The following is an 11,016-nucleotide window of genomic DNA, read 5'->3' on the forward strand; positions in this document are numbered from 1 at the left end:
AACTAGTAGAATGATATAATATAGTGTGGATTTTTTATGCTCAGCATTTCCTTCAAGAGACTTAAATTTGTGTTTATTCATTTCAAATGGACTCAGCAAACGACCGTCGAACGCTTAATTCGATTCGGCAACACTTTTTTATCTATTCGTTGAAATTATAAGTGATATTTTTTGGAAAAATATCATCTTTTACTTTTGAAATGTCGAGGTCAGGTAAGCTGCATTGAATTATCATCCGAAGAACAGTGATCACACAATCAAGTATAATTATCAGTATAAGTAGGTGTAGAAGTTAAAATCTGGGTTTTCATCCAGAATTCAACCTAATTAAGAAAAAAATACAGAAAAACCTTTATGGTGTACGTAGCCATCACAGAACGAAAATGTCATATTCCAAAATTCATATAAATTGATTAATCGGTGCGTAAAAATGACTTTCTATAAACATCATTTTATTTTACAATTTTCAGCCATTTTAATAATAAATTGTAGTTTTCACAATGTCGATTTTTATCACGGTAGTTCGAATTTAGTTGTTATTTATCAAACAAATGGATCAAAACGCAACGTCTCGCTACCTCATTAAACTTAATTTTCTTAGTAAAAATACAACTACTGGATCAATTTACCTGATTTTTTATATATGACAGCTTCGTTCCGTGACGGGTACGAACAACATAAAGATTTTCTTGTGCGTTTTTTTTTTGTCTGTGTTTTTTTTTTGGGGGGGGGGGTAATAGAATTCTGGACTTGCACCAAAATCCGTTATCTTTCCTTTTTTCTTTTTCTTTTTTATATATAATTTTTTCTTTCATTTGGAAGGTGGTTGTTAATTAGTTTCAAATTTTATTTTATTGATTAAAGTGCCATTAATCACACAAGGTCATAAGTATAGATGACACAACAAACTGCAATTATAAATCTATGGAACACAGTCAAATATTAATTGTCTGTATTTTTGAGATGAGGTGTTTTCATTGATTGAGATTGTCGGACTGACTTCCTCATCTTGGTTGTTATCGTCACAACGTTTCGGCCGTTTTCCCCTCCGGCCTTCATCAGGTGTTTTGTATCGAACCGGGGAACCGTCTGTTAGGAGTCTCGAACCCAACCCTTTATTATTATTACGGGGGGGTTGAGACTCCTAAAAAACGGTTCCCCAGTCCGATACAAAACACCTGATGAAGGCCGGAGGGAAAAACGGCCCAAACGTTGTGACGATAACAACCAAGATGAGGAAGTCAGTCCGACAATCTCAATCAACAGTCAAATATATTTAGATACATCACGCAACAAACTATATTTACAAATCTATTGCAGAATGGGGGACTAGGTCTCTCAGTCTGGAATGGAAGAATAATGAATTCATTGAGGGAGTCCCAGAGAGGCCGAAGTACGTGATGAATGATTGACGAGTGTTGGGTCAAAATCTGACTTCGGTGAATTACAGTAGTTGGGAGATTATATTGTTTCCGTCGAAAGGTAATGTGATGTTTTTTCGCGCTAGATTTAATAACTTCCGGTTGAGTGAAGCGATAGCTGGCCCCAGTCCCCACTGCCGGTGATAGAGTGCGAGTCGTGAAGTGATTTTAGCGTCCCCCTTTCCCTACCTCCTCTCTCTCTCTCTCTCTCTCTCTCTCTCTCTCTCTCTCTCTCTCTCTCTCTCTCTCTCTCTGACTGTGTAAACTATATTTCTCTGTTGGAAAGCTATAATATCATGTATATCTGTAATATTGAGTAGATCATTCTTATACTATCATTTTAATGAGACTTACTTTTGTTCCTCCAATCACTATAAGGAAGTGACGACAAGCTTGTATATTGATATTATGCACACGACATACCAACAAATTCACGATCATAGTCACAATAAAATATAGCGTACCAATATCATCTATATTGAAATATCTATGAGACACAACATTCCAAAATATATCCTTATTGAACTTTAACTGACTCAATTTATATTTATGTTTTCTTTAATCAAGAAAATCAAATATCTGCTTTTTTCTTTATTCTATGATACAATGTCTTTCATGCATTTACGCTATTAATCACGTTGTTAATGCATAAATAGACTCTCCAACAGAGATTCACTTATTTCTATGTGTCTGCTGCTTATTATGCAGGATATAAGCGGCGACAATTGCAAGTAACTCTCTCTCTTTGTCTCTCTCTCTCTCTCTCACACACACACACAACTCTAATAAAATGAATAAAATCAACTTTTATAAATTAGACATAACAAAAGATGTAGTTTTATTTCATTTTTGTATCATTTTGCCTATTTGTTGGCACTGAGAACTATTATAAAATATTTATAGAATAAAATAAACTTATCATTCTTATTATAATATATTTAGAATCTTTAACTTCTAATAATAAAATTTAAAGTGGTATTAAAATTAAGTCTTTATATTCAACTTAATTTTTGACTCCAACTAAGATTTCATCAAAATATTTTACCACTATTATTATGAATAAACGAAGCTAATAATATCTACAATATATGTGCTCGTTATCACGATAAACAACCACAGACAGACTACACACTGTCCCTTTCCCCCTTCGTTTTGGTTTCTCTTATTCCTTATTTTCTGTCACCTAACGAGTGCAGCCGTCCGACCTAATTAAAGTAACTAATGCTACCTTTCATTGGTTCTAGTAACTGCTAATTAAACCACCTTCCTCTTTCTTCCAATGACCCCCAAACACACGTGTCCAAACGCACACTATATAAATTATTAATTTTTAAAAAGCGTTCCAATTTTTATTTTTGTGTTTGTTCTTCTTTTCATTTAAAGACTGACCTCGCTGAAGGTCGGAGGCTTCTGTCGCTTCATGAAATCTTCTAGATTAAAAAAGTAGATTTATTATCGCGACTAAAAGTTTTTTTTTTTTTTACCTAAATTGAATAAAATAATATCGTGCTCTTTTTATTAAGCAGTATCAACAAACTTGATATATTCAATGGTTTTTACTTTTGGATAAGCTTACCTAATATATATATATATATATATATATATATATATATATATATATATATATATATATATATATATATATATAAAGTTAATGCAATTCGCTCAAAAAGTACCGCAGACAAAATAAACATTGAAATGACAACTAATATATAATTATATGTGTGTATACATATATAGAGATAGATGAATAGAAAGAGATAGATAGATAGGTAGATAGATAGATAGATAGAAAGATAGATAGATAGATAGATAGATAGATAGATAGATAGTCAATTCAACTTAGAATAGTTTTTAAGATGGATTATTAAAAGTCGATAAAATAATATTAGAGTTATTACTGGGCCTTATAAACTTAGCTTGTATGTGAAACAATTGCAAATTGATAGTTATCAGCGGAGTCCATTTTAATTTAACTCATGAGGGGTCAAAATTGTAAATTATTCTAATGTCATTCTTCTTTTCTATGCGAGCCTAGTCTTTCTTTTGTTTTCTCGATTTCCGAAATCGATTTGTGATCACCATCAGTCTTTTGTCGGCAGATCACAACTGATCTGAACTTTTAGTTGCAAGTTAGTAGCTGGCTTTTGGCTTGCAAAACCATTAGTATTCCCAAATGGTCACTCCTCTAAGTACTAACGAGATTCAACGTTGCTTTAACTTCAGCGATCTAGCGGGAACCGGTATATCAACGAGATTCCAGCCGCATATATATACACAGGCGGCAAAAAGAAAGTCCGCACTTGTAATTTTTTTCAAAAACTGTAAATTTAAGCTAAATTTAATGTAACTGTAAAACAATCTATATCTCATTTGATTGGCCTTTTATTCTTCTATAATTTTACCTGTTCATATTTGACTTTTAATTGGCATATTCTAGTGTTCACGTCAATTTAAAAAAATAATTTCAAAGAGAGGCGCTTTCTTTTCTTTACAGAAATCATTGGCTTGCGTCTTACAACATATCCTCACAAATTAAATTGCTTTAATCTGTTCTTGAGAGTAGAAAGAGAGCATATTTTTAAAAGATTGCACTGTTGTTGGATTTGGGGAGCCGTTTCAAATCTGTTTCTAAGGCTGCGGATCTTGATAGCATTGTCTTCCCTGTTAGAAGTAACTCTAGTACGACCAGATTTAGGGGCATCGCGAACACTGCCCGTGTTTTGGTGCTTTTGGATAGTCTTTCGTACCGTTTTCTCATCACATTTAAATCTGCAGCCAATTTCTTGATTGGATAAACCAGAAAGGTGGAGATTAATGAGCTCCTGACGATCAATAAGAGAAAGTTGTGGCATATGGACTAAATGTTACGTTGTATAACCTGGAACAACAACAATTATAATTAGAGATGCTTTGTTGCTTGTTGGTGCAATAATTTAAGCTGGTTTTAAGCGAATTCGTTGCTGGTGATTTTCTTTTTGCCGCCTCAATTTGAACTTATTTTTCACGTGAATACTAGAATATTTCAATTAAAAGTCAAATATGAACAGGTTAAATTATAGAGAAATAAAAGTCGAATCAAATGAGCTATAGGTTGTTTAAACAGTTGCATAAAATTTAGCTTAAATTTGAAGTTTTTGAAAAATTACAAGTGCAGACTTTCTTTTTGCCGCCTGTATATATATATATATATATATATATATATATATATATATATATATATATATATATATATATATACGGCTAGAATCACATTGATATACCGGTAACCGCAAGATCGCTGAACTTAAAGCAACCTTGCATCTCGTTAGTATTTAGATGAGTGACCATTTGAGAATATTAATGGTATATATATATATATATATGTATATATATATATATATATGTATATATATACATATATATATACATATATATATATATATATATATATATATGTATATATATATATATATATATATATAAAGTGAACGTGTCTGTGAGTCTATCTGTGTACACTTTCCTTCGCAATAATTCTGTTGATTTTCAGTCTACAGACTCAAAATTTGATATACAGGGTACTGAGATTTGGGAAAATCTACGTGGTCGGTTTTCGGTCAGAAATTTGTCTGTTAAGGGGTCAAATTTTAACGATTTGACCTTTGATAACTCTACCAAACTCCTCCGAGAATTTTGGGTCTAAACACTTGAAATTTTAGAAACAGGTTCCTTGGACATGGATCTAACTTAATAACTCGATTTGAGCCCAAAACAATAAATTTTAAGCGGTCATAATAGGGGTCAAAGAAACTCGAACCCCAGCAACAGAAGTAATGTCTGACTTCATTAGCAAGGACCCGAACCACTAGGCTACCACGAACCGCGATAGATACAAGTTGAAATTAAACATTTATACTTATTAGATGATTTTAGCGTAAGCCAAATTGATAATTATGCTAGTATATATATATATATATATATATATATATATATATATACTAGCAAAAGTACCCGTCGTTGACTGGGTTCAAAAACAGCCTACAGAAAATGGACTCTGATTTATGAAAGTATGATAGGTTATGAAAAGGAAGGGTTGTAAAGAGATAGCTTCGAATTTGGGGGTATCAAAACCAAAGCAAAATATGATGAAAGTAAAAATAAAATAGATATACCCCATAATTTTTACCATACCTGTTCACACTGAAACACTTATCACAATATTCTGTGGATCTATATTAAAAAAACCTTGTTAAATTTTGTGACATATTTCTATTCTATGGAGGTCAGGCGCGAATGAACACCCCATAATTTTATTATATACTATATTTCGTTAAACTGAAACATAATTATCAAAGTATACTTACGCAGATAGATATGAAAAGTCTTTATTAAAGTTTGTGCCTATTTCCATTCTATGGAGGCCAGGCGCAAACACAGACCCCACAATTTTATTATACCATCCCTATTTAAGTTAAAGCATACTTATCAAAGTATTCTTATGTACATCTATATCAAAAACATTTGTAAACGTTTTTTTTTTAATTTTTAATTTTTTTATTTCCTTACTTTGTGGAGATATATATATATATATATATATATATATATATATATATATATATATATATATATATATATATATATATATATACAACTGATGTTTGGTATTTTTCAAAGATATCACAAAAAAAAGAACAAGAGAATCTGTTCCAAATTAAGAGAGTCTCGGTCTCTGATAATTAGGGTCGTTTTACCAATTTGTTTGTGCACAGTTCCAGGCTTCAATGCAAAACAAACAAAAGCATGGCGTCCTTGAAAACAGTTGATATTCTCTTCGAACGCTTACGTTCTTTTAATTTGACGATTTACAATGCATCTCATCTTATCAGATTCTTTGACTGCTGCTGCTGTTGCTGTTGCTGCTGCTGCTGCTGCTGCTGATGATGATGATGATGATGATGATGATGATGATGATGATGATGATGATGATGGTGGTGGTGGTGGTGGTGGTGGTGGTGGTGGTTGCGGTGTCGTAAGCTTGATTCACTCGTCTATTCATTAGCGTATTTATCCAGACGTTTGTTCCGCTGCGATTCTTCCATTTATCAACAGTCTAGACTAGCCAGAATTTCTGTGTCAGTTTGGCGTTGTGAACAATCGACTTGTCTCGAATTCAACGCTAATGTAAAACCGGCGCGAAATATTACTAATAATATCGGTCTCGGATGAATAACGCTAGACTTACGTGCAATAATAATAATAATAGTAATAATAATAGAATATCCATTTGAGGGAAATCTCGCTCACTTTCAGAATATATAGAACTGAAATAAGAAATAAAATCTGTTTTGTTCGGATCAGATAACGTCTTGTAAGGATATTTATATATTCATATATACTAACGACTTAGCGCTTACAAAGCCCAAAAGCCGCTCGATGAATAACGTTGTCGGTTTGATAATAAACAATAGTATAAAAGGATTGAAAACGATTGATAGAATGGCCAAAATTTGATTCTTGAAGAAAACAGCTTAGCAACTATTTGCTGACGTTGAACTTGAAGACGACCATGTTGTCGTCTGCGGAGAAGCAACTCCGTGCTAATGTGTTCCACGGATTAGAAGTTTTTGGAAAGAAATTCTGATCGTGGAAATTACGCTTGGTTTCCAGTAAACAGATAAAGAAAGCAACGTTCTTTGCAATGAAGTAAGATGAGGAGTTCTTGCTGTGAATGTTTTATACGAGCGAACCGTAGATTGGAGTGCTTTCCATGAAAACGGTAGAATAGTAAGAGACTAACAACAGCTCTTCTGTGAAAAGGAGACTCTAGAGAAGAAAAGAGATCGTCATCAACTAGATTGTGAAGTCGATTTTGTATTATGTTGAGGTAAAAACAGAGTTCCCCAGATGTGACAATAGTGCTCCATCTTTGAACGTACTTAACTCTTGTACAGATAGAAGTCATCCAAAATAAATATAATTATGTTCTTATTCCATGAAGTTTAAAATTTTTGGCTTTTTCTTTAGAAGAAAATAAGTTTTATATAGACTAACTACAATGTTGCTACATTTTAATTTTTCTGAAGAAAAAAGACAAATTTTTGAAACTCCATAGAATAAGTACATAAATATTTTTTTCTGGTATTCCTCATGTGCATACAATAAATGTTGTAAATTTGTAATATTTTAACCCTTTTATATATATGATGAACCCTCCTGTCGATTTCGAAGTGTGAGCCCTGCCAAAACCGTGAAGGCTTTGTGCAGAGCCAACCATACTTTTTGTATATATATATATATATATATATATATATATATATATATATATATATATATATATTTATTTATTTATTTATATATATATATATATATATATATATATATATATATATATATATTTATATATATATATAATATATATATATATATATATATTAATCACTTTGTGTATGCGTGTGTTAGTTCCTTCCTCATGGGTTCCAAAACGGCTGAGCCTATCTTTGTCAAATTTCACACAAATGTAATTTATATGTATGGCAGTGTTCTTAAATATGTTTTGTAATTCTTCGGATACATATCGAAAATCGAAAAAATCTTATCCTAAAAACACTCTTTTTTTTTCTTATAGATAAAAACAACAATAGTCACAGAGTAATATATTACGTTACACCGGCCAAGGGAGATAATTCTCAGGAAATCATTTATTCTTAAGAATAACGGAACTATTATCATATGAAGATTATAAAAGCATCCAGATTCTAAACGAAACAGTAGATAAAAACTGTCTGAAAACGATGAATAAAATCAGTTGAAAGTACTTTTAAAAAAAAACAGATGGGCGATAACGACTACGGAACTTTCCTACACAAATTTGATCGAGACATAAGAAGGACCATTCGAAAAATACAAAAATTACAACAAAAAAAAGACCATTAAACAAAAACACTTCGTGCTATTTAACTATACTTGTCTGAATTAAGACATGCTGGCTTTATACACAATATTTAAATTGCACAATGCTCCCGCACAAAATGAAACTTATACTCAGAACTTCAGATCAATCTCGTTAAGCGACAAATCACCATTGCCCAAAAGGTTATTGAATACCATACTTCTGAAATGCAGGAACTAAAAAGCAAACTAAAGCACAGTGTCACTACTACACGAAATCCAACGAAACTCAACACCGTCTATCTCAAATATATAATCAATTTGAAATACCCCTCAGAACTTCTATCCAAAATAAAGTAAACTCTTTGTATAAATGCTTTATTTTACTTCCACAAAAACAAAAGAAAACTACATCAATCTTTCAAGCCAGGAACTTACCGAACACAAAATTGAATTTATTAACCTAGGACCTATTTGTCGCATCTTTAACACATATAACCACCAAATCAAAACAGCCCGGAAAGCAAGCTTCATTAAGGCATTTGTTGTAGAGTTTGGAGAGAACTGGAGCTACTTCGGCTGAGCACTTTTTTAATAGCACAGCTGGGATAAGATCGGGTCCACATGCTTTTGAAGTGTCAAGGATTTTTATGGTAGCATGCAGCTGAGCAAGGGTGATTTTCAGATCGTCTAGCGTGGCGTCTGTCCGCATAGGAAAGTCAGGTAGGGAGCGGTTGGAAGGGTCTAGTGTGGAGTTTGGGGCAAACCGACTGGCAAGCATGTTAGCCTTCTCGGTTGCTGAGCAAGCAACCTCGTGATTGTTAGTTAGTGGGGACAATGCTATATGTTGATTAGTGCGAACAATGCTATAATAGACACTCAAAAACTTCCTAAAATTATTGGTGATTATAAACCCGTATACCACATATGGCAATGTAAAACCCACAAACCCAACTCTCCCTCCGCCCCATTATTTCACAAGTAACAACCCCTATCTATAAATTAACCAAAACAATCAATGAACTCATAACACTTTACCTACAAACAAATACAGCCTAAAATCTACTGAAGAACTTACACAAATTCTCCAAACAAAAGTTAAAAAAATCACCACCTCACAAGACGTAGAAAGCCTTTTCACTAACGTCCCAGTTCACGAAACCATTGATATCATCTTGGACAATATATACAATGATCTTTCTCTCCCTCCCCTGAAAATTAACCCTATGGTCCTACAAAATTATTACTAATATGTACAGCTAAGATCCCTTTTTATTATCATAAAGGCAACATTTACACACAAATCGATGGAATATCAATAGATGCTGTATTGGGACCCACTTAAAAATGTATAATACTGTTAAAACCCGTCTATTTATCTTAGGTACGTCGACAATATCTTTATTATTGCTGACAATAATAACGAAATAGAGAAACTAAAGGATCATTTTCAAACGAACTCCGTAATTGCTTTCACTTATGAATTACATTCAAAATATAGTCTCCCATTTCTCGACGTTCTCATAGACTCCAGCAAAGATGAATTCATGACTTCTCCGTATAATAAGACTATTGCAACCAATTCTTGTATCTAAAACTTCAAACGTGAATGTCCATACTGGTACAAAACCACAGTTATAAAAAATCTAATTATTTGATCTCCTCAAATAAACAATATTCTACAGCGAATTAAAAAATATCAAACAGGTCTTTATTAATAATCAATTCCCCAAATTCTTAGTCGATAAACAAATTAAACTAATAGTTATAAACCTAGACCAAACTTATAATAACCAAGTTAACAATCCCCACCCCACGTAAACGCATTCTATCACAACCAGCTACACCTTAAGTTTTAATCAAATGAAAAGGTACTAATAAATATACTACATTGACACAGTCAGTAATAATAATAAGATTAGATTTATCATCTACTACAAAAAAATTAACAACTGATAACATTATAATTAACGACAACACTTCTCGGACAAAATCAGTCGACAAAACTAATGTAGTCTACGAGGGGCGTGCAATAAGTAATGCCCCTGACCCACTTCCAATTGTCTGATCTAGCTGAAATTTTGCATGTGTAATGATTTATATATCTACGTGTTATGTGGCAAATTACAGCTCTGAACTAATAGTTGTTTCTGTTTTACAGATGTTTGAACTAAGTCAGGTGTGATATGGAGCCTGTTGAATGTCGAGCAGTGATCCGGTTTTTGTATTTGAAAGGACGCACACCACAGGAGACTTTTGATGAAATGAAAGAAACGTATGGTGATAATGCCCCATCATATGATCTTGTAAAACGCTGGCATCGTGAATTCAAACATGGCCGAAAGTCTGTGGAAACAGCTCCCAGACCTAGTCGCCCCCCCCTTCTTCCATTGATGAGGCATCTGTCCGTCAAGTTGAGGTTGCCATTTTGGAAGATCGGCGCATTACTATTCGCCAAATAGCACAAGATGTCAAGATTAGTACAGGGTCTATGGAAACTATCATTCATGACCATTTGCATATGCATACGGTGTCTGCCAGATGGATTCCCAGGTTGATCACACCATTCCAGAAGCGAGAACGCGTCGAGTGCTCGAGGATGAATTTGGAGATGTGCCAAGAAGATGATTCAAAGTTTTTCAAAAGGCTGATTGCACAGGATGAAACCTGGGTCCATCACTATGATCCAGAGACCAAAGCCCAGTCAATACAGTGAAAGCACTTGGAC

The sequence above is a fragment of the Euprymna scolopes genome, chromosome 15 (genome assembly GCF_053919585.1).
Source record: "Euprymna scolopes isolate OS-2025 chromosome 15, ASM5391958v1, whole genome shotgun sequence".
NCBI lineage: Eukaryota > Metazoa > Mollusca > Cephalopoda > Sepiida > Sepiolidae > Euprymna > Euprymna scolopes.